The sequence below is a fragment of the Anastrepha ludens genome, chromosome X (assembly GCF_028408465.1).
Source record: "Anastrepha ludens isolate Willacy chromosome X, idAnaLude1.1, whole genome shotgun sequence".
In the NCBI taxonomy this organism is placed as follows: domain Eukaryota; kingdom Metazoa; phylum Arthropoda; class Insecta; order Diptera; family Tephritidae; genus Anastrepha; species Anastrepha ludens.
In genome coordinates this window covers 77,284,797-77,307,210 of record NC_071503.1, presented here as the reverse complement: position 1 = coordinate 77,307,210, position 22,414 = coordinate 77,284,797, and the positions used below count along the sequence as shown (strand labels likewise).

The following is a 22,414-nucleotide window of genomic DNA, read 5'->3' as shown; positions in this document are numbered from 1 at the left end:
TTTGTTAAGCTCGGCCAAAATCGCGTAAGCGGTTATCGCGCCAATTAGGAAGAAGAAGAATCCTTAGTATATTGAGCTGCTCCCAACATAGGAAATGAAAAATCACCACCGTTCCGTTCCGTAATATCGTAGATCGTGTACGTGGGTAAACGAAAAATTTTGAATTCTTCCGTAAAAACGTGTCAGTTGATGGGTCTGTCACCACATAGTATTGTCCAACAGTACATTGCGAAGTCATTTACAAAATAAACTTAGAACAGTTTTAATTTTTATTAAAATAACTTAAAAATGTGTTAACGTAAGAATGTTAATTATAGATAAATGAACTAGTTGCATTTGTTAAATTTTGGCTTTGGTTTATTATAAATACAATGAAAAATTTTAACTGATAATGCGGATGTGTGTAAATGTATGCAAAATATGAACGGCACATTGTGTCGGTACAACCAAACACAAACCGATGTATTATGTAAATATGTAACCAAACGAAAACAGCTATTTTCTACGGGCACACGTTTTGCTCAATTTTGTGTATCTCACAGGCCCCAGACAGATACCGTCGGTGAGTGCGGGCACCATTAGCGTACGAAACTACGATTTCGTATGAGATATCCTATAATCATCTTACTTGGGCCCTTTGTGCAGTTCATATGTGTACTATCGCCAACCTTAGCAGCTATTCTAACGTTGTTGTTGTTGTTGTTTTAACAGCATAGGTAGCCCTGTCAGTGTAAGTATATCATCGGTCGTCTTCGTCTAGCTCATCTAAGGGTAGGCCCAGGAAACATGCTGTTTCGACAGGCTGGGTCCAGAGGGAGAGGGGGGTTAGATGAGTCGGTTTGAGGGGGCATGTGAAGAGGTGGTTAGTGTCGTGCGGGGTACCTTCACATGCCGGACATGTGTTTGGTATGTCGGGGTCGATTCTGGATATGTAGGAGTTTAACCTGGTACAGTATCCAGAACATAATTGTGCCAATGTTACACGAGTCTCTTAGGGAAGCTGGAGCTCTTCATCTGCGATAGGTGGTGGTTGGACTCCGATTACGGCATTCACAGGACGGGAGTTCATGAAGGTGGTAACGGTCTCCCGGTGAATGTTGTTTATTGACTGTCTAATTACTGTCCGGTCCAGTAGGTTTCGGTCAGTTTTGTCCTGGGTTTCGTCAGCGTAGTCTAGGAGATGTCTCCTGACGTGCCTGGGAGGCGGCTCAGGCTCAAGCAGGTGTCTGCAGGGGTGAGACCTGCGGTAACATCCCAGCAGGAACTGCTTGCTGAGCAGTTTGTTGTGCTCCGCTACTGGGAGCATTTGTGCCTCGTTGTGAAGATGTTGGATGGGTGACATCAGAAGGCACCCGGTCGCTGTCCGAATGGCGGTATTTTGACATGTATGTAGCTTTGTCCACTGCGAATCACTAGTTCCAGGCGACCAGACAGACGCAGCATAGTTTAGAACCGGCCGGCCAATTGCCTTAAATGTCGAAAGCAACAGTTCTTTGCCCCAGGTGCTGCCGGCCAGCGATTTGAGGACCTTGTTGCGATGTTGGACTTTTGTGGCAATTGCGGTTGTATGCGCAGAGAAGGAGAGCAAGCAGTCAAAGGCTACACCCAAAATTTTGGGGTTATTTACAGTCGGAATTGGTGTGTCGTCGAATTTTACCTTAAGGGACAGCTTGACCTCCTTTGTCCAGGTGGTGAATAGGGTCGCCGTGGACTTGGTGGGGGAAAGTTGGAGATTCCTCGCAGTGAAAAAGCGAGAAAGGTCGGTGAGGTAGTTGTTCACTTTGGAACACAGGCCATCGATGTCATTGCCCGACGCCATTATCGTACAGTCGTCAGCGTATGAGATCAGGGAAACTCCCGCTGGTGGTTGGGGGAGCTTCGAGATGTAGAAGTTAAAAAGCAAGGGAGAAAGGACACCACCCTGCGGTACACCTTGCTTAATCTTCCTCTGCTTTGATATTTGATATCGAAAAATCACTGACGAGTGCCGACCGCTCAAGTAGTTCGCGGACCACTTCTTCAGCCCTGGCGGGAGTGTCGACTGATAAATATCATCTAGTAGCGTGGAATGGCTGACTGTATCGAAAACCTTCTTTAGGTACAACGCTACTAGGGCAGTCCTCTCGCAGGGGCGGTTTTGGTTAAGCCCGAGATTTATCTGGGGGTTTATGGCGGTGAGTGCAGTGGTGGTGCTGTGCACTCGTCGGAATCCGTGCTGATGTGGGGCTGGGGCTAGGTGCTTCGAGTAGAGTGGGAGTGGGAGGGCTTCAAGTGTCTTCACTACTGGGGAAAGGAGAGTTATCGGCCGATAAGACTCCCCTTAGTTGCCGGGTTTCCCAGGTTTCAGTAGTGGGACCACTCTCCCTGCTTTCCACTTGTCAGGGATGATGAGAGTGGCCAAGGACAATTTGAAGACCCTTGTGAGGAATCCTACTCCCAGGGGTCCCAGATGCTTCAGCATCAGCGCGTTTAAGCCGTCAGGGCCAATGGCTTTCGATGATTTCGACTTGTTGATGGCCCCCTGAACCTCATCACCGGAGAAAGTAAGTGGCGCATTGTCGTTCGTCAGTTTGTGCAGCCTTCTGGTGACACGACGTTTGGTTCTGTCGCCCGGAGGATGCAGTATGAAAAGCCGGCTAAAATAGCTCGCGTATCTCTTCGGGTCCGACGAAGTGCAACCGTTGAAGGTGATAGCCACCTTGTCGTTGTGCTTCGTCGCCTGGCGTAGGTGGTCACGCTCGTTTGCTAAACTGGCTGCTTCGGCTGGGAAATGAGGACGGATGTCCTTATAACTGCCGTGAAGCCGGCCCAATTAGCTTTTTTAAAGTTAAAATAGGACCGGTGATTCGCGGAAACGAAGTCGGCAGGTCTCTCGATCGAGACGATAATGGGCAAATGGTCTGATGCAAGCGATAGCATAGGTCGCCGCGTTATGCTATTTATCAGACCCGCGCTAGCTATTGTTAGGTCAGGCGAGCTGCTACAATTGTCCACTACCCTGGTGGGGGCGTCGTCGTTCACTGTGCTGAATGTCGAGTCGTCTATCTGCTCTGCCAGTTGCTGTCCCCTACGATCATTTGGCAGGCTTGAATGCCAAAGATCGTGATGCGCATTAAAGTCACCTACAACCAATCGGTTTTCACCTCTGATGAGCGCACCTATATCAGGGTGATATCCTGCCGGGCAGCAGGTGACAAGGGGTATATATATGTTAAATATTTCGAGCTCGGAATCGCCTGACCGGACAGCTGTGCCTTGACATTCTAAGGTGCTGTCCTTGCGGTCGATTCCTTCATCGTTAAGACGATACTGCACAGTGTGGTGGACTATAAACGCTAGGCCACCACCATTGTCTCGCTCGCGATCGTGTCTGTGCACGTTATAGCCATCCCTGGTGATCAGAGATGACCTAGCGTGCAACTTTGTTTCTTGGACCGCAGCTATCTTAATACTGTGCCGGCTCATAAAGTCAACTATCTCGTCGACCTTACTCGTAAGTCCGTTGCAGTTGAAGCTTCTCGGTGAGGTCAGTGTAATTCGGGGGGTGAGGGACGCGTGGGGTTGTCTACGTTGGACCTGCTGCGCAATCCACTGTGGTTGTTGCGGCCTGATGGTGGTGGGCGGCAGCACCTCCGGGGGCGGTAGTGGGTGCAGAGCTCTGCAGCAGGGGGCAACGTAGGCAGTTGTCCACTCACGGGTGGTGCGCAGGCCGGAACATCTCCGAAAGTGGCACCAGCCATTGCAAGAATTTCACTGGACTGATACCAGATTCCGAGGTATTACGGTCTGACACACGGAACAGACTGTGCGGGGGACCAGGAGCTGCTGGTTTGTCCCCGCACTGGGGTTGGAGCAGGAAGGATGAGGAGGGGTTGAAGGGGAGTTGTGTTGCTCCGATAGGCTCCTCACCGTGGAGGTGTGGGTAGTGGTGGCGGTTGGTAGTGCCGGCCTATCAGGGGGTGTATTAGCCGTGGAGGCATCAGACGCCTGCTGGCGGGAGCAACACGTGGCCACATACCGTGTGGACCACTCCCTATGTGACTTAAGACCCGAACAGGTCTTAAGGTGGCTCCACCCGTTGCACTTGTTACACCTAACCGAGGTGGAGTTCGGGTGAAGCCGTTTGTGGCAGACGCAGCAGTAGAATACTTCTGGCCCAGGGTTGGATTCGACTCCAGCCCTGAGGAGAAGCATTTGGAGCAGGATTGCTGCGAGAGTTTGCTCCTGTGACGTAAGGGGTGGGGTGATATACGATACACTAGACAGGGCTAGTATACTGGGGCGGCAGCCCTTGGTCGGGAAAAACCCGAGTCATTCCGGTAACGTAGAACCGGCTGCCATTCTAACGTAAATGTCATTTGCTCTCTTCCTTTTTTTCTTTGTACAAAAAAATAGCCGTACTAATAACAGCTAAGTATCACACGCGTTTTTATTTGGTATTTTTCAACTTAATTTTCTAGTGACATTTAACTTACATTCAGTATTTTGCCATTCACATATAGCTTGGAAGACGTATATGAACATATATGGTTGTTTAATGAGAACTTTTGGTTCAAAAGGCACCAACTGTTAGGGAGTTTAGGAATTTCCTTGAAATTTAATGGCTAAGCAGTTTGTGTTTGAAGCTATAGCTGTAGCTCTGTATGATATGAAATATAAATTGAAAGACATAAGAAAAGAATGTTGCTTACTCGTAAACAACTTTTTAAAAGACTTGCTCATAAACCTTGTTGATTCTGTTGAACATCGTTTCCAACATGGGCAGTAATGTACTTTCGTACTTCTCATCAGCCATCTGACGAACCACTTTAAAAAGAAGTTGTTGGCAAAGTGGACACACGGATGTATACAAAACAAATCATTTTGACGTTATTCTTATCTACGGCGCAAAAATTAACTGGGTGGATGCCATCACCTGTAATAAATCCGCCAAGATGGCGCATTCAGCAGAACATTTATGGGTAGACTACAATATGATATAAGCAATGAATTAACAAGTATAATTTAATTTTAAGAATCTTACACAATTCGCAGATTTTCTGGTTGCTATATTTACATGTTGCTGCAATTACTTACCGTTATGTAATAAATGAGGTAAGGAATCTTGTGGTTTTCTTTTGCATTTGTAAATAGAGTATGTTTTCAACCATAAACTTATATTGTGTTGGTAATCAATTTTTTTTTTTACCTGTATAGACAATATCCGCAAAATGGACCGAATATATCAGGTCATTGCATCCGAGATGCATTCGGCTTCCTCTAATCCACAGTTGCCTTTTCGGGTTTTCAGCAGGAATGCCAAAAATGGGTTGTTGTTATTGTAGCAGCGTAAAATATCCCCATACCTCTGCGGAGAATACTGTTCGAGTGACAACCTCCGACTGTCATCGGAACTGACTATCAAAAGGGGTTGTTGTTGTTACAGCATTTTACTAGACGCTGCCAGTGCGGTGTAGTCACTGATCGGCATTGTCTAACTTATCTAACAGTAGGTCCAGGAAACGTATTGTTTCGATAAGTTGGGTCCAGAGGGAGAGGGGTGTTTGGTGAGTGAGTTTGAGAGAGCATGTAAATAGGTGGTTAGTATCGTGCGGTAGGCCTTCACATGTCGGACATATATCGAGTATGTCAGAGTCCGTTCTATGACAATATCCAGACTTTTAGTCACCCTTGCAGACATTTGCTACAATCTGTGCCACCTCCCAGACGAGTAAGGAAATATATTTTCAACTACACCGACGAGATCCAGGACCAAACAAAACTGCAACTACTGGACCGGAGACTTTCACCACCATCTTAAACTCCCGATCCCCAAATGCCATTATAGGTGGGACTCCACCTATTACAGACAAAGATATCGAGCTTCCTCGCAATACCCGCGTAACTTTGGCACTATTGCGGTCGGATATTGTATTGTCTGGATACTTATCTAGAATCGACCCCGACATAATCAATATACATATGTCCGGCATGTGAAGGTACACAGCACGACACTAAGCACCTATTTTAATTAAATTTTCATTAAAATATTTTGAATACAAGAAAAACACGTGAGGGACTGCATATTTTATGAATTGAAGTGAAGTTTGGAATAAAATGTGGTATAATGTGCCAAACTATAGTGAAGCTGGTGCATGCCTGTTTTTTGGGCAGTACTCTCTGAGAGCAGGAGTCTGGCTGTCTGTTGTGATTGCAGCTTTTCGCTGTTGAACATTCTTTGCGGGGGTAAGTGTGCACAGAGGCGTGTGCGTAGTTTGGCTACAACGAGGTAATGATTCGACTCGATGTTGGGTCTTCGGATCGTACGTACATCTAAAACACTAGAGGCGTGTCCTCCATCTATCACGACATGATCGATCTAGTTTCGCGTTTTTCGATCAGGAGACAACCACGTTGCTTAGTGTATTTTCTTAAGCTGGAATCTGGTGCTGCTGACTATCATGCTTCGAGCGAAGTCGATCATCCTCTATACGTTACCGGATGTTTCGTTGTGCAGGCTGAATTTTCCAACTGTGGGACCAAAAATTCCCTCCTTGCCCACCCTGGCATTGAAGTCGCCCAGCACGATTTTTATAACGTGGCGGGGCAGCGCTCATAGAATGAATCTTTGGTTGCATCTCGTCCTTCTCTTCCGTCGGGGCGTGGACACAAACGAGCAAGATGTCAAAAAATCGGTCTTTGATGCGGATTATTGCGAGACGCTCGTCCACCGGAGTGAACGACAGTACTTGACAACGAAGTCCATAGCATCTCTTGTATGGTGATGTCAACCAGCCGGGCAGAGCCACCTCCCCATTAAGGGACCGGACATTTCAGGTGCATGACCTCAAATCGTAGTCCTTATTTCGTTTGCAGGGGTCGTCATCAGTATAGGAAGTTCTTATCCGAGGCTTTGGACATGTTTTCATTGGGGGGAATTTTTAAGTGGCGCGTCCCAAACCCAGCGCCCAACCAGCTATCTTGGGATGCTTCGCCTTCTCACGTTGGCTCACTCCCGAACGGGAGTTCGGAAGCTACCCAGAGGATACTTGAGCTAAACCCGGATGTTGTGAGCTGCTTAAACCATATGTAGAAGAATCGTCCTGGCCCACTCCCAAGTGAATGGCGATCAGTAACTTTCCCCAATTGCGTGGACTTCTACATATGGAACCATCCTTCTAGGCAAATAATTGCAAAACAATGGATTGCAGCAAGTTATCGAGGGTGGAACTGCTCAACATCTCCACCAAATTTCATTAACCCTGGATCACTAAACATTCGTCAAATAGACTACGCACGCCTTCAACTTTGCAATTGTACATATTTTCGTCGCACCACCCCACTAACAGAGGTTTCATAAACAGTTAAATAAAAATAATACAATACTTCTCTTAATTTACTCTCATTTGTTTGAAATAAAAATATATAAAAACTAGCCAACCCGGCCCGCTTCGCTGGGCAAAGACACGGCGGGTCCACGTTTTGGCATATATTTCGAGACCCTAGTCATCAATAGGTATGAAAATTACCCCGTATTAAAGCACTTGTCAACAGCTTTCATTTGATACCCATATTGTACATACACAACCAAAGGTTACCCGGGTCCACGTTTTGACCTATATGTACTAAAGCATTCACCAACAGCTTCAATTTGATATCCATATTGTACATACACATCCGAAGGTTACCCGGGTCCACGTTTTGACCTATATCTCGAGACCCCAGTCACGGAGCGGCATGAAAAGTACTCTGTACTAAAGCATTCACCAACAGCTTAAATATGATATCCATATTGTGCAAACACATTCTAGGATCCACGTTTTGGTCTCTATCTCGAGACCCTAGTCACGGAGCAGCATGAAAAATACTCTGAACTAAAGCATTCACCAACAGCTTCCATTTGATACCCATATTGTACATACACATCCGAAGGTTACCCGGGTCCACGTTTTGACCTATATCTCGAACCCTATCCACCAATAGGTATCCAAACTATACGGAAACCATTTTCAATACCTTCTTAACAATGTGTGTAAGTTTGGTTTAATTCGGTGCAAAGACACGGCCGGTCTGTCTGTGAAACAAAAGATTAGTCACAGAGCAACACTGATTTAAGTTTGGTGAACTAGAGAAATAAATCAATATGTAATCTTATATCTTATATATAAAATAAAGTCAACTTTTTGTGTGTGTTCGCTAACCGGCCGTGTCTTTGCACCGAATTAAACCAAACTTACACACATTGTTAAGAAGGTATTGAAAATGGTTTCCGTATAGTTTGGATACATATTGGTGGATAGGGTTCGAGATATAGGTCAAAACGTGGACCCGGGTAAGCTTTGGATGTGTATGTACAATGTGGGTATCAAATGGAAGCTGTTAGTGAATGCTTTAGTTCAGAGTATTTTCATGCCGCTCCGTGACTAGGGTCTCGAGATAGAGGCCAAAACGTGGACCCTAGAATGTGTTTGCACAATATGGATATCAAATTGAAGCTGTTGGTGAATGCTTTAGTACAGAGTATTTTTCATGCCGCTCCGTGACTGGGGTCTCGAGATATAAGTCAAGACGTGGACCCGGGTAACCTTTGGTTGTTTATGTACAATATGGGTAACAAATGAAAGCTGTTGATAAGTGCTTTAATACGGGGTAATTTTCATATCTATTGATGACTAGGGTCTCGAAATATATGCCAAAACGTGGACCCGCCGTGTCTTTGCACCGAATTAAACCAAACTTACACACATTATTAAGAAGGTATTGAAAATGGTTCCCGTATAGTTTGGATACCTATTGGTGGATAGGGTTCGAGATATAGGTCAAAACGTGGACCCGGGTAAGCTTTGGATGTGTATGTACAATGTGGGTATCAAATGGAAGCTGTTGGTGAATGCTTTAGTTCGGAGTATTTTTCATGCCGCTCCGTGACTAGGGTCTCGAGATAGAGACAAAAACGTGGACCCGGGTAACCCTAGAATCTGTTTGTACAATATCGATATCAAATGGAAGCTGTTGGTGAATGCTTTAGTACAGAGTATTTTTCATGCCGCTCCGTGACTGGGGTCTCGAGATATATGTAAGTCAAAACGTGGACCCGGGTAACCTTTGGTTGTGTATGTACAATATGGGTATAAAATGAAAGCTGTTGATAAGTGCTTTAATACGGGGTAATTTTCATACCCATTGATGACTAGGGTCTCGAAATATATGCCAAAACGTGGACCCGCCGTGTCTTTGCTCAGCGAAGCGGGCCGGGTTTGCTAGTATAATATAATACTAAAACTGCTCATGCGGCATAACATCAAATTTAAAAGGGTTTAATCTATGCATATAAATCGAAAGAAGGGCAATGTAAAATTTACTTTTAAATAGGTTATTTATCTTTGATTTGATTTAGGGCCCCCATTTGCCCCTTATATATATATATAATTGGCGCGTATACCCTTTTTGGGTGTTTGGCCGAGCTCCTCTCCTATTTGTGATGTGCGTCTTGATGTTGTTCCAGGAGTTTCAGTTTCAGGCCGACTCCGAACGGAAGATATTTTTATGAGGAGATTTTTCATAGCAGAAATACAATCGGAGGTTTCCCATTGCCTCACGATAGGCGACCGCTATTAGAAAAATGTTTTTCTTAATTTTGGTGTTTCACCACAAACGGAGAGACCTACATTCAGGCCGACTCCGAACGGCAGATATTTTTATGAGGACTTTTTCATAGCAGAAATTTAATCGGAGGTTTGCCATTGCCTGCCGAGGGGCGACCGCTATTAGAAAAATGTTTTTGTTAATTTTGGTGTTTTCGAACCGAAGCTCTCTCTATGAGTTCTGAATGGTAGTCACGCACCAACCCATTCGGCTATTTTGGAGTTTTCAATTTTTAAACGTGTCCCCAGCGTCGACACGATCACTTTGCGGAAGCAAAGAATGCAAAAATGATATGTATGTAATAATATGTAAACTGTATTTTCTCCATCTTGAGTCTAATTTGATACTGTTATTGTTGTAACAGTATAAGGCATATGTCAATATATACTTAGTATTGCCATGAATTCAGTGACAAATTTTACAATGCATACGACAAAAACAAATTCGCAGAATAAAAACTCCGTTTTTTTTGTTGTTCGTATGCATTGTCTACCTATAATTTATACTCAGTTTCGTGAAAAATTTCGCTTGTTCACAATAGAGTGGGTAGATAAGGAAAATCGCATTGCATTCATTGCATTACATATGCAAGTGTGGTAAAAGTGTAAGTGAGATTTACGAATTGCAGATTACTTAATATTTTGATAATGTTTGTTAGCCGCCCGATCAATCTTTTTACCCAAACGTCTGAACGACAGATTCTGCGGAAGATTTTTGGACCTTTGCACGCTAGCGACGACGAATATCGCAGGCGACGGAACGTTGAGCTGTATCAGCTTTACGACGACATATACATAGCGCAACGAATAACGGGCCAGCAGCTACGTTGGCTGGGTCATGTCGTCCGCATGGACACAAACGCTCCAACTCTGAAAGTATTCGATGCGGCACCAGCTGATGGTAGCAGAGAAAGAGGAAGGCCTCCTCTGCATTGGAAAGATCAGGTGGAGGACTTGGCGTGTCCAACCGGCGCCGGTTAGCACGAGAAAAAAAAACATTCCCATGGCAGCCGGTTCTACGTTATCGGAATGACTCGGGTTTTTCCCGACCAAGGGCTGCCGCCCCAGAAGACTAGCCCTGTCTAGTGTACCGTATCCTACCCCCAATCTTTCGTCACAGGAGCAACTCATTGCAGCTAGTTTGCTCCAAAAACTTCTCTTCCGGGCTGGCGTCGAACACAAACCCGAACCAGAGGTATTCTACTGCTGCATCTGCCACAAACGGCTCCATCCGAACTCCACCTCGGTTAGGTGTAATCAATGCAACGGGTGGTGCAATCTTAAGACCTGCTCAGGCCTTAAGACACACAGGGAGTGGTCCGCAAGGTATGTGGCCACGTGTTGCTCCCGCTCACAGGTGGCCCCTGCCTCCACGGCTCCACTGCCCTCAGTGCCGGCACATCACACTGCCGCCACCAACAACACCTCAACGGCATAGGTTTCCGTAGGGTGCACAGCACCACCACGGCACTCACCATCATAAAAACCCAGGTTAACCGTGGACTAAACCAAAATCGCCGCTGCGAGAGGACTGTCCTAGCAGCGTTGGACCTACAAAAGGCTTTCATACAGTCAGCCACGCCACGCTACTGGATGACATTTTACAGTCGACACTCCCACTTCATTCCCATGGCAGCCGGTTCTACGTTACCGGAATGACTCGGGTTTTTCCCGACCAAGGGCTGCCGCCCCAGTACACTAGCCCTGTCTAGTGTATCGTATATCACCCCACCCCTTACGTCACAGGAGCAAACTCTCGCAGCAACCCTGCTCCAAATGCTTCTCCTCAGGGCTGGAGTCGAATCCAACCCTGGGCCAGAAGCATTCTACTGCTGCGTCTGCCATAAACGGCTTCACACGAACTCCACCTCGGTTAGGTGCAATAAGTGCAACGGGTGGAGCCACCTTAAGACCTGTTAAGGCCTTAAGTCGCACAGGGAGTGGTCCACACGGTATGTGGCCACGTGTTGCTCCCGCCAGCAGGCGTCTGTTGCCTCCACGGCTACTACACCCCCTGATAGGCCGGCACTACCAACCGCCACCACAACCCACACCTCCACGGTGAGGAGCCTATCGGAGCAACACAACTCCCCTTCAACCCTTCCCAACCCATCCTGCTCCAACCCCAGTGCGGGGACAAACCAGCAGCTCCTGGTCCCCCGTACAGTCTGTTCCGTGTGTCAGACCGTAATACCTCGGAATCTGGTATCAGTCCAGTGCAGTTCCTGCAATGGCTGGTGCCATTTTCGGAGATGTTCCGGCCTGCGCACCACCCGTGAGTGGACAACTGCCTACGTTGCCCCCTGCTGCAGAGCTCTGCACCCACTACCGCCCTCGGAGGCGCGGCCGCCCACCACCATCAGGCCGCAACAACCACAGTGGATTGCGCAGCAGGTCCAACGTAGACAACCCCACGCGTCCCTCACCCCCCGAATTACACAGACCTCACCGAGAAGCTTCCAGCTTCTCCAGTTTAACTGCAACGGACTTACGAGTAAGGTCGACGAGATAGTTGACTTTATGAGCCGGCACAGTATTAAGATAGCTGCGGTCCAAGAAACAAAGTTGCACGCTAGGTCATCTCTGATCACCAGGGATGGCTATAACGTGCACAGACACGATCGCGAGCGAGACAATGGTGGTGGCCTAGCGTTTATAGTCCACCACACAGTGCAATATCGTCTCATCGATGAAGGAATCGACCGCAGGGACAGCACCTTAGAATGTCAAGGTATAGCTGTCCGGTCAGGCGATTCCGAGCTCGAAATATTTAACATATATATACCCCCTGTCACCTGCTGCCCGGCAGGATATCACCCTGATATAGGTGCGCTCATCAGAGGTGAAAACCGATTGGTTGTAGGTGACTTCAATGCGCATCACGATCTTTGGCATTCAAGCCTGCCAAATGATCGTAGGGGACAGCAACTGGCAGAGCAGATAGACGACTCGACATTCAGCACAGTGAACGACGACGCCCCCACCAGGGTAGTGGGCAATTGCAGCAGCTCGCCTGACCTAACAATTGCGCGCTGGTCTGATAAATAGCATAACGTGGCGACCTATGCTATCGCTTGCATCAGACCACTTGCCCGTTATCGTCTCGATCGAGAGACCTGCCGATTTCGTTTCCGCGAATCACCGGTCCTATTTTAACTTTATAAAAGCTAATTGGGCCGGCTTCACGGAATTCACCGAGGACACCTTCGCCGCTCTTCCCATCCCCACTGATGTGCGCGTGGGCGATCGCGCATTCCGCAAGGTGCTCACAGCTGCTGCGGCTCGCTTCATCCCAGCTGGATGTTATAAGGACATCCGTCCCCACTTCCCAGCAGAAGCAGCCAGTTTAGCAAACGAGCGTGACCACCTACGCCAGGCCGATCCCGGGGATCCCCGCATAAGGGATCTCAATTTGGAGATCCGGCAACTGGTAAATCAACATAAGCGGACTAAATGGGTTGAGCACCTGAAGACCTGTAACCTCACCTCCGGGGTGAGTAAGCTCTGGTCCACCGTTAGGTCCCTGTCGAACCCGACGGAGCACAACGACAAGGTGGCTATCACCATCAACGGTTGTACTTCGTCGGACCCGAAGAGATGCGCGAGCTATTTTAGCCGTCTGTTCATACTGCATCCTCCGGGCGACAGAACCAAACGTCGTGTTACCAGAAGGCTGCACAAACTGACGAACGACAGTGCGCCACTTACTTTCTCCGATGATGAGGTTCAGGGGGCCATTAACAAGTCGAAATCATCAAAAGCCATTGGCCCTGACGGATTCAACGCGCTGATGCAGAAGCATCTGGGACCTCTGGGAGTAGGATTCCTCACAAGGGTCTTCAATTTGTCCCTGGCCACTCCCATCATCCCTGACAAGTGGGAAGCAGGAAGAGTGGTCCCACTACTGAAACCTGGGAAACCCGCCAACCAAGGGGAGTCTGATCGGCCGATAACTCTCCTTTCCCCAGTAGTGAAGACACTTGAAGCCCTCCTACTCCCACTCTACACGACACACCTGGCCCCAGCCCCACATCAGCACGGATTCCGACGAGTACACAGCACCACCACTGCACTCACCGCCATAAGCGCCCAGGTAAATCGCGGGCTTAACCAAAACCGCCCCTGCGTGAGGGCTGTCCTAGTAGCGTTGGACCTAAAGAAGCCTTTCGATACAGTCAGCCATTCCACGCTACTAGATGATATTTATCAGTCGACACTCCCGCCAGGGCTGAAGAGGTGGTCCGCGAACTACCTGAGCGGTCGGCACTCGTCAGTGATTTTTCGAGATCAAATATCAAAGCAGGGGAAGATTAAGCAAGGCCTACCGCAGGGTGGTGTCCTTTCACCCTTGCTTTTTAACTTCTACATCTCGAAGCTCCCCCAACCACCTGCGGGAGTTTCCCTGATCTCATACGCTGACGATTGCACGATAATGGCGTCGGGCAATGACATCGATGGCCTTGATTTTTCACTGCGAGGAATCTCCAACTTTCCCCCACCAAGTCCACGGCGGCCCTTTTCACCACCTGGACAAAGGAGGTCAAGCTGTCCCTTAAGGTAAAAGTCGACGACACACCAATTCCGACTGTAAATAACCCCAAAATTTTGGGTGTAACCTTTGACAGCTTGCTCTCCTTCACTGCGCATTCAACCGCAATTGCCACAAAAGTCCAAAATCGCAACAAGGTCCTCAAATCGCTGGCCGGCAGCACTTGGGACAAAGACAAAGAACTGTTGCTCTCTACATTTAAGGCAATTGGTCGGCCCGTTCTAAACTATGCTGCGCCTGTCTGGTCGCCTGGAACTAGTGATTCGCAGTGGACAAAGCTTCAGACATGTCAAAATACCGCCATTCGGACATCGACCGGGTGCCTCCTCATGTCACCCATACAACACCTGCACAACGAGGCACAAATGCTCCCAGTAGCGGAGCAAAACAAATTGCTCAGCAAGCAGTTCCTGCTGGGGTGTTACCGCAGGTTTCACCCCTGCAGACACCTGCTTGAGCCTGAGCCGCCTCCCAGGCACGTCAGGAGACACCTCCTAGACTACGCTGACGAACTCCAGGACAAAACTGACCGAAACTTACTGGACCGGACAGTATTTAGACAGTCAATAAACGACATTCACCGGGAGACCGTTACCACCTTCATGAACTCCCGTCCTGTGAATGCCGTAATCGGAGTCCAACCACCACCTATCGCAGATGAAGAGCTCCAGCTTCCCCGTGAGACTCGTGTAACATTGGCACAATTACGTTCTGGATATTGTAGCAGGTTAAACTCCTACATATCCAGAATTGACCCCGACATACCAAACACATGTCCGGCATGTGAAGGTACCCCGCACGACACTAACCACCTCTTCACATGCCCCCTCAAACCGACTCAACAGCATGTTTCCTGGGCCTACTCTTAGATGAGCTAGACGAAGACGACCGATGATATACTTACACTGACAGGGCTAACTATGCTGTTAAAACAACAACAACCAGGGCTGAAGAGGTGGACCGCGAACTACCTGAGTGGTCGTCACTCGTCGGTGATATTTCGAGACCAAACTTCAAAAGAGATAAAAATAAAGCAAGGAGTACCGCAGGGTGGTGTCCTTTCACCCTTGCTTTTTAATTTATATATTTCGAAACTCCCCCAGCCACCAGAGGGAGTCTCTCTGGTCTCATACGCCGACGACTGCACGATAATGGCGTCGGGCAATGACATTGATGGCCTATGCGCCAAAGTAAACGACTACCTCGCACGCCTTTCTCGCTTCTTCACTGCGAGAAGCTTCAAACTTTCTCCCACTAAATCTACGGCGACCCTTTTTACCACCTGGACAAAGGAGGTCAAGCTGCAACTTCAGGTGCACGTCGATGATACCCCAATACCGACGGTAAATAACACCAGAATTTTGGGAGTCACCTTTGACAGCTTGCTCTCCTTCTCAGCGCACACAACCGCTAGTGCAACGAGAGTACAGAATCGCAAGAAGGTCCTCAAGTCGCTTGCCGGCAGCACTTGGGGCAAAGACAAAGAAATGTTGCTGTCGACTTTCAAAGCAATAGACCGACCGGTTCTCAACTATGCCGCGCCTGTCTGGTCGCCTGGAACCAGTGATACGCAGTGGACGAAGCTCCAGTCCTGCCATTAGGACCGCGACAGGATGCCTCCTGATGTCCCCAATTCAACACCTGCATGACGAGGCTCACATGCTCACTGTTAGGTAGCACAACAAAATGCTCGGCAAGCAGTTTCTGCTAGGGTGTCACCGTCATTCCCATGGCAGCCGGTTCTACGTACCGGAATGACTCGGGTTTTTCCCGACCAAGGGCTGCCGCCCCAGTATACTAGCCCTGTCTAGTGAAACCCATATCATCCCACCCCTTACGTCACAGGAGCAAACTCTCGCAGCAATCCTGCTCCAAATACTTCTCCTCAGAGCTGGAATCGAATCCAACCCTGGGCCAGAAGTATTCTACTGCTGCGTCTGCCACAAACGGCTTCACCCGAACTCCACCTCGGTTAGGTGCAACAAGTGCAACGGGTGGAGCCACCTTAAGACCTGCTCGGGTCTTAAGTCACATAGGGAGTGGTCCACACGGTATGTGGCCACGTGTTGCTCCCGCCAGCAGGCGTCTGATGCCTCCACGGCTAACACACCCCCTGATGGGCCGAAACTACCAACCGCCACCACTACCAACACCTCTACGGTGAGGAGCCTATCGGAGCAACACAACTCCCCTTCAACCCTTCCCAACCCATCCTGCTCCAACCCCAGTGCGGGGACAAACCAGCAGCTCCTGGTCCCTCGCACAGTCTGTTCCGTGTGTCAGGCCGTTATACCTCGGAATCTGGTAACAGTCCAGTGCAATTCCTGCAATGGCTGGTGCCATTTTCGGAGATGTTCCGGCCTGCGCACCACCCGTGAGTGGACAACTGCCTTCGTTGCCCCCTGCTGCAGAGCTCTGCACCCACTACCGCCCTCGGAGGTGCGGCCGCCCACCACCATCAGGCCGCAACAGCCACAGTGGATTGCGCAGCAGGTCCAACGTAGACAACACCACGCGTAGACGACGCCCCCACCAGGGTAGTGGGCAATTGCAGCAGCTCGCCTGACCTAACAATTGCGCGCTGGTCTGATAAATAGCATAACGTGGCGACCTATGCTATCGCTTGCATCAGACCACTTGCCCATTATCGTCTCGATCGAGAGACCTGCCGATTTCGTTTCCGCGAATCACCGGTCCTATTTTAACTTTAAAAAAGCTAATTGGGCCGACTTCACGGAATTCACCGAGGACACCTTCGCCGCTCTTCCCATCCCCACTGATGTGCGCGTGGGCGAACGCGCATTCCGCAAGGTGCTCACAGCTGCTGCGGCTCGCTTCATCCCAGCTGGAAGTTATAAGGACATTCGTCCTCATTTCCCAGCCGAAGCAGCCAGTTTAGCAAACGAGCGTGACCACCTAGGCCAGGCCGATCCCGGGGATCCCCGCATAAGGGATCTCAATTTGGAGATCCGGCAACTGGTAAACCAGCATAAGCGGACCAAATGGGTTGAGCACCTGAAGACCTGCAACCTCACCTCTGGGGTGAGTTAGCTCTGGTCCACCGTTAGGTCTCTGTCAAACCCGACGAAGCACAACGACAAGGTGGCTATCACCTTCAACGGATGCACTTCGTCGGACCCGAAGAGATGCGCGAGCTATTTTAGCCGGCTTTTTATATTGCATCCTCCGGGCGACAGAACCAAGCGTCGTGCCACCAGAAGGCTGCACAAACTGACGAACAACAGTGCGCCACTTACTTTCTCCGGTGATGAGGTTAAGATGAGGTTCAGGGGGCCATCAACAAGTCGAAATCATCGAAAGCCATTGGCCCTGACGGTTTAAACGCGCTGATGCTGAAGCATCTGGGACCCCTGGGAGTAGGATTTCTCACAAGGGTTTTCAATCTGTCCATGGCCACTCTCATCATCCCTGACAAGTGGAAAGCAGGGAGAGTGGTCCCACTACTGAAACCTGGGAAACCCGCCAACCAAGGGGAGTCTGATCGGCCGATAACTCTCCTTTCCCCAGTAGTGAAGACACTTGAAGCACTCCTGCTCCCACTCTACACGAAACACCTGGCCCCAGCCCCACATCAGCACGGTTTCCGACGAGTGCACAGCACCACCACTGCACTCACCGCCATAAACGCCCAGATAAATCTCGGGCTTAACCAAAACCGCCCCTGCGAGAGGACTGTCCTAGTAGCGTTGGCCTTGAAAAAGGCTTTCGATACAGTCAGCCATTCCACGCTACTAGATGACATTTATCAGTCGACACTCCCGCCAGGGCTGAAGAGGTGGTCCGCAAACTACCTGAGCGGTCGGCACTCGTCAGTGATTTTTCGAGATCAAATTACAAAGCAGAGGAAGATTATGCAAGGTGTACCGCAGGGTGGTGTCCTTTCACCCTTGCTTTTTAACTTCTACATCTCGAAGCTCCCCCAACCACCTGCGGGGGTTTCCCTGATCTCATACGCTGACGATTGCACGATAATGGCGTCGGGCAATGACATCGATGGCCTTGATTTTTCACTGCGAGGAATCTCCAACTCTCCCCCACCAAGTCCACGGCGACCCTTTTCACCACCTGGACAAAGGAGGTCAAGCTGTCCCTTAAGGTAAAAGTCGACGACACACCAATTCCGACTGTGAATAACCCCAAAATTTTGGGTGTAACCTTTGACAGCTTGCTCTCCTTCTCTGCGCATACAACCGCAATTGCCACTAAAGTCCAAAATCGCAACAAGGCCCTCAAATCGCTGGCCGGCAGCACTTGGGGCAAAGACAAAGAACTGTTGCTTTCGACATTTAAGGCAATTGGCCGGCCGGTTCTCAACTATGCTGTGCCTGTCTGGTCGCCTGGAACTAGTGATTCGCAGTGGACCAAGCTACAGACCTGTCAAAATACCGCCATTCGGACAGCGACCGGGTGCCTCCTGATGTCACCCATCCAACACCTTCATAACGAGGCACAAATGCTCCCAGTTGCGGAGCAAAACAAATTGCTCAGCAAGCAGTTCCTGCTCGGATGTTACCGTAGGTCTCATCCCTGCAGACACCTGCTTGAGCCCGAGCCGCCTCCCAGGCACGTCAGGAGACACCTCCTTGACTACGCTGGCGATATCCAGGACAAGACTGACCGTAACCTACTGGACCGGACAGTATTTAGACAGTCTATAAACGACATTCACCGGGAGACCGTTACCACCTTCTTGAACTCCCGTCCTGTGAACGCCGTAATCGGAGTCCAACCACCACCAATCGCAGATGAAGAGCTCCAGCTTCCCCGTGAGACCCGTGTAACACTGGCACAACTACGTTCTGGATACTGTAGCAGGTTAAACTCCTACATATCCAGAATCGACCCCGACATACCAAACACATGTCCGGCATGTGAAGGTACCCCGCACGACACTAACCACCTCTTCACATGCCCCCTCAAACCGACTCATCTAACCCCCCTCTCCCTTTGGACCCAGCCTGTCGAAACAGCATGTTTCCTGGGCCTACCCCTAGATGAGCCAGACGAAGACGAACGATGATATGCCTACACTGACAGGGCTACCTATGCTGTTAACAACAACAACAACAGGGTGTCACCGTAGGTCTTACACATGCAGACACCTGCTCGAGCCTGAGCCACCTCCCAAGCACATCAGGAGACACTTCCTCAACTACGTGGACGAGATCCAGGACAAAACAGGCAGACCACTCCGGGAGCAGACAGTGTATAGACGGGCCATTAACGACATTCATCGGGAGACTCTCACCACCTTTTTAAGCTCCCGACCCCCGAATGCCGCTATCGGAGTCCACCCACCACAAATCGCAGACGAAGGGCTCCGACTTCCCTGAGTGTCCCGCGTAACCTTGGCACAATTACGTTCTGGATATTGTGTCAGGTTAAACTCCTACCTATCCAGAATCGACCCCGACATACTAGACATATATCCAGCATGTGAAGGCACCCCGCACGACACTAACTCGAATGTAAATTAAAAATTGTTTTCTTTAATATTTACGTGACTAAATAAAATCTACTTCATTAAAAAAAGTATTATGATTTGATATTTATAACGGGCTTAACTTGTAAAAGAACTTATGGCAGGACAAAGTATAGTAATATTTCGATCGCGATCCATATTGATGGATCGTAAGTGGACGCTTCCGCTCAATATTTATTGACAGTATTTACAAGATTGTGCTTTTGTCAGTAAACTATTAAGTGCATGTCAGCCGTTCAATATATTTGGTTCGCGATCCATTTTGATCGATTTCAAAATTTCTTGAAATTTTGCGATATGGATCACGCTCTATCCATATTCCATGCTACAAATTTAATAAATATTGTGATCCAAAAATACTGTCAGTAATTATTGAATGTCTGACATGCGTCTAACAATGCTAAAGGACAACTCCGTGTCGGATATATATCCTCGTCATTCCAGTAACATATGACCTAACTGCAAAAAGAAGAATAGATTTACAGCTACGGTTAAATCACATAAGCGATGGCAATATATAAATTACATTTATGTACAAATAGGACTTGCGTTTTGCCGAACTTCTCCAAATGTAGTGCCTTACTATGGTTCGAATGTGCCATTACTGTCAAGGGGTCGTCACTATGAGAAACAACTCGGTATATCAAATATTACATTTTTCATATCTACAGTCGGTTTCGAACTCTGTTATGGCCACCACCATAAAAAGAACCATGTGCAGTTAGAGTCTCACGTTCAGTGCGTTTTGGCAATTTCGGATACCTATAAAATCAATTGCTCAAAAAGTGCAATGGTGTTATCACCGTTCTCTGAACGATACACTTTATACATGTGGGCAAATATTGTCAAAGAAATGTGAGAACGAAAATTTAGATTTTCTAAACAATCGATTTGATACGACATTCTTTAACTGCTTGTAATTTTATTTTGTATTTTAACTATATTTTGGAAATACTAGTATTCACAAATTTAAGCACTTTTAAAGAAATAACAACGCTTACCATAATGCAGAATAACTAAAATTGATTCAAATTAATTAAAACCAAATTGTTGAATGGTTACTGAGCGTCGGCATAAATCGCTGTTGCAGTCACAACATTTTAAAACCTTGTACACCGAATTCCGAATACACCAATCTGAGCCAAACATCAACATTTTGATTATTCCTATGTATTGTAATCAACTTAAAAAACACAATTGCTTTCCCTAATTTTTGCAAACATCTTTTACTTTTAGCACCACAACACAATTTAAATAATATCCCACGCCAAAAAATTTCAGAATTTTGACCATAGATCATAGATAACTAGATGTCATACATAGCATCATAGATAACTAGATGTGAAACTTATTCATTTTGAGAGAGAGCGCGCCCATGAGGACGTTTCAAAACTTGGCAGCACTCACACATTATGGGATTTTGAACAGCTGATAGGCGAAATGGCAGACTGCCAGAAGAAACGCGCCAAAAATAACAGACGAAAACAGTTCGTTTTTGCCTAATGGAGAAATGACGTGTTGAAATGTTTATAATTATTTGTCTTAAAATTAATTCAATTGAAATGTAATAGTTTGAATTTAAGTGAGTTCGTAGAATCCAAAGCTCGTTATATCCTTTTCGACTTCTACTTTTAATAAGTCTTATGTACATAATGTAATTTTATTGAAAACTGTGTGTTGGTTTATGTAAATTTGTATATACGTAAATATTCTATGGTTGAAAAGCGTACAAAAATTAAAGGTAATCTGCTTTAACTTATTCTGTTCGTTGTTTGAGAATTTTTTTTTGTTACCCAATTTCTGTGTTATATTAAAAAATCGCAATAAGTCATGCTTTTAATTATAACTTATGTTTTTCGCGTTCATTACTTTATTATTATTAAATTACTTTTGTATTTCAGTTTTAAATAATTTCATTTACATATAAATTTTTTGCTTATTTATGTACATATTTAATACGGATTGTGCTTATTTTTAGTACATGTAGGTGTTTACGAGTGATATAAGGTTATTGGGCAACCGCACACTAAATACTAACCTCAATGGTGATGTGGAAACTAAAAATTCCAGACCTTTGGTTCAAAAATACCCAATTCATGTTTCTACCGGTGTGGCAATATTGGAAAATGTTATAAAAAATGCACATTTTTCAGCGCTCTCACGAGAAAAAGAGTTTCCCATCTAGTCATCTATGCATAGCATAGATGACTAGATGTGAAACTTATTCATTTTGAGAGAGAGCGCGCCCATGAGGACGTTTCAAAACTTGGCAGCACTCACACATTATGGGATTTTGAACAGCTGATAGGCGAAATGGCAGACTGCCAGAAGAAACGCGCCGAAAATAACTGACGAAAACAGTTCGTTTTTGCTTAATGGAGAAATGACGTGTTGAAATGTTTATAATTATTTGTCTTAAAATTAATTCAATTGAAACGTAATAATTTAAATTGAAGGGAGTTTTAGAATTTTTCAAAGCCTTTTATATCCTTTTCAACTTCTACTTTAATTAGTCTTATGCACATATGCATATGAATACATTTTACTCATACATACATGTACTTTTATTGAAATCTGTATGTTGGTTTATGTCTGTAAATTGGTATATACGTAAATATTCTATGAGTGAAAAGCGTAGGTAAGGGAATTTAATTTGAGTTTGAGATATTTTACGAAGATTAAAAGTAATCTGCTTTAACTTAATCTGCTCGTTGTTTGAGAATTTTGGTTTTTGTTACC

The 22,414-nt window shown here is 47.0% G+C and overlaps 1 protein-coding gene across 3 annotated transcripts in view; it reads right to left on the bottom strand.

The window, feature by feature from the left end:
- LOC128869547 (ADP-ribosylation factor-like protein 4C) overlaps nucleotides 1-21,210 on the bottom strand; it is a 110,841-nt gene extending 89,631 nt beyond the window's left edge. For 2 of the 3 annotated variants that reach the window (XM_054112115.1, XM_054112114.1), the window contains exon 1: nucleotides 20,677-21,205. The gene's annotated coding sequence lies outside the window, so the exon portion shown is untranslated. Of the gene's footprint in view, nucleotides 1-20,676 lie in introns of all 3 variants that reach the window. The other variant, XM_054112113.1, reaches the window with a different exon arrangement.
- Nucleotides 21,211-22,414: the final 1,204 nt, after the last annotated feature.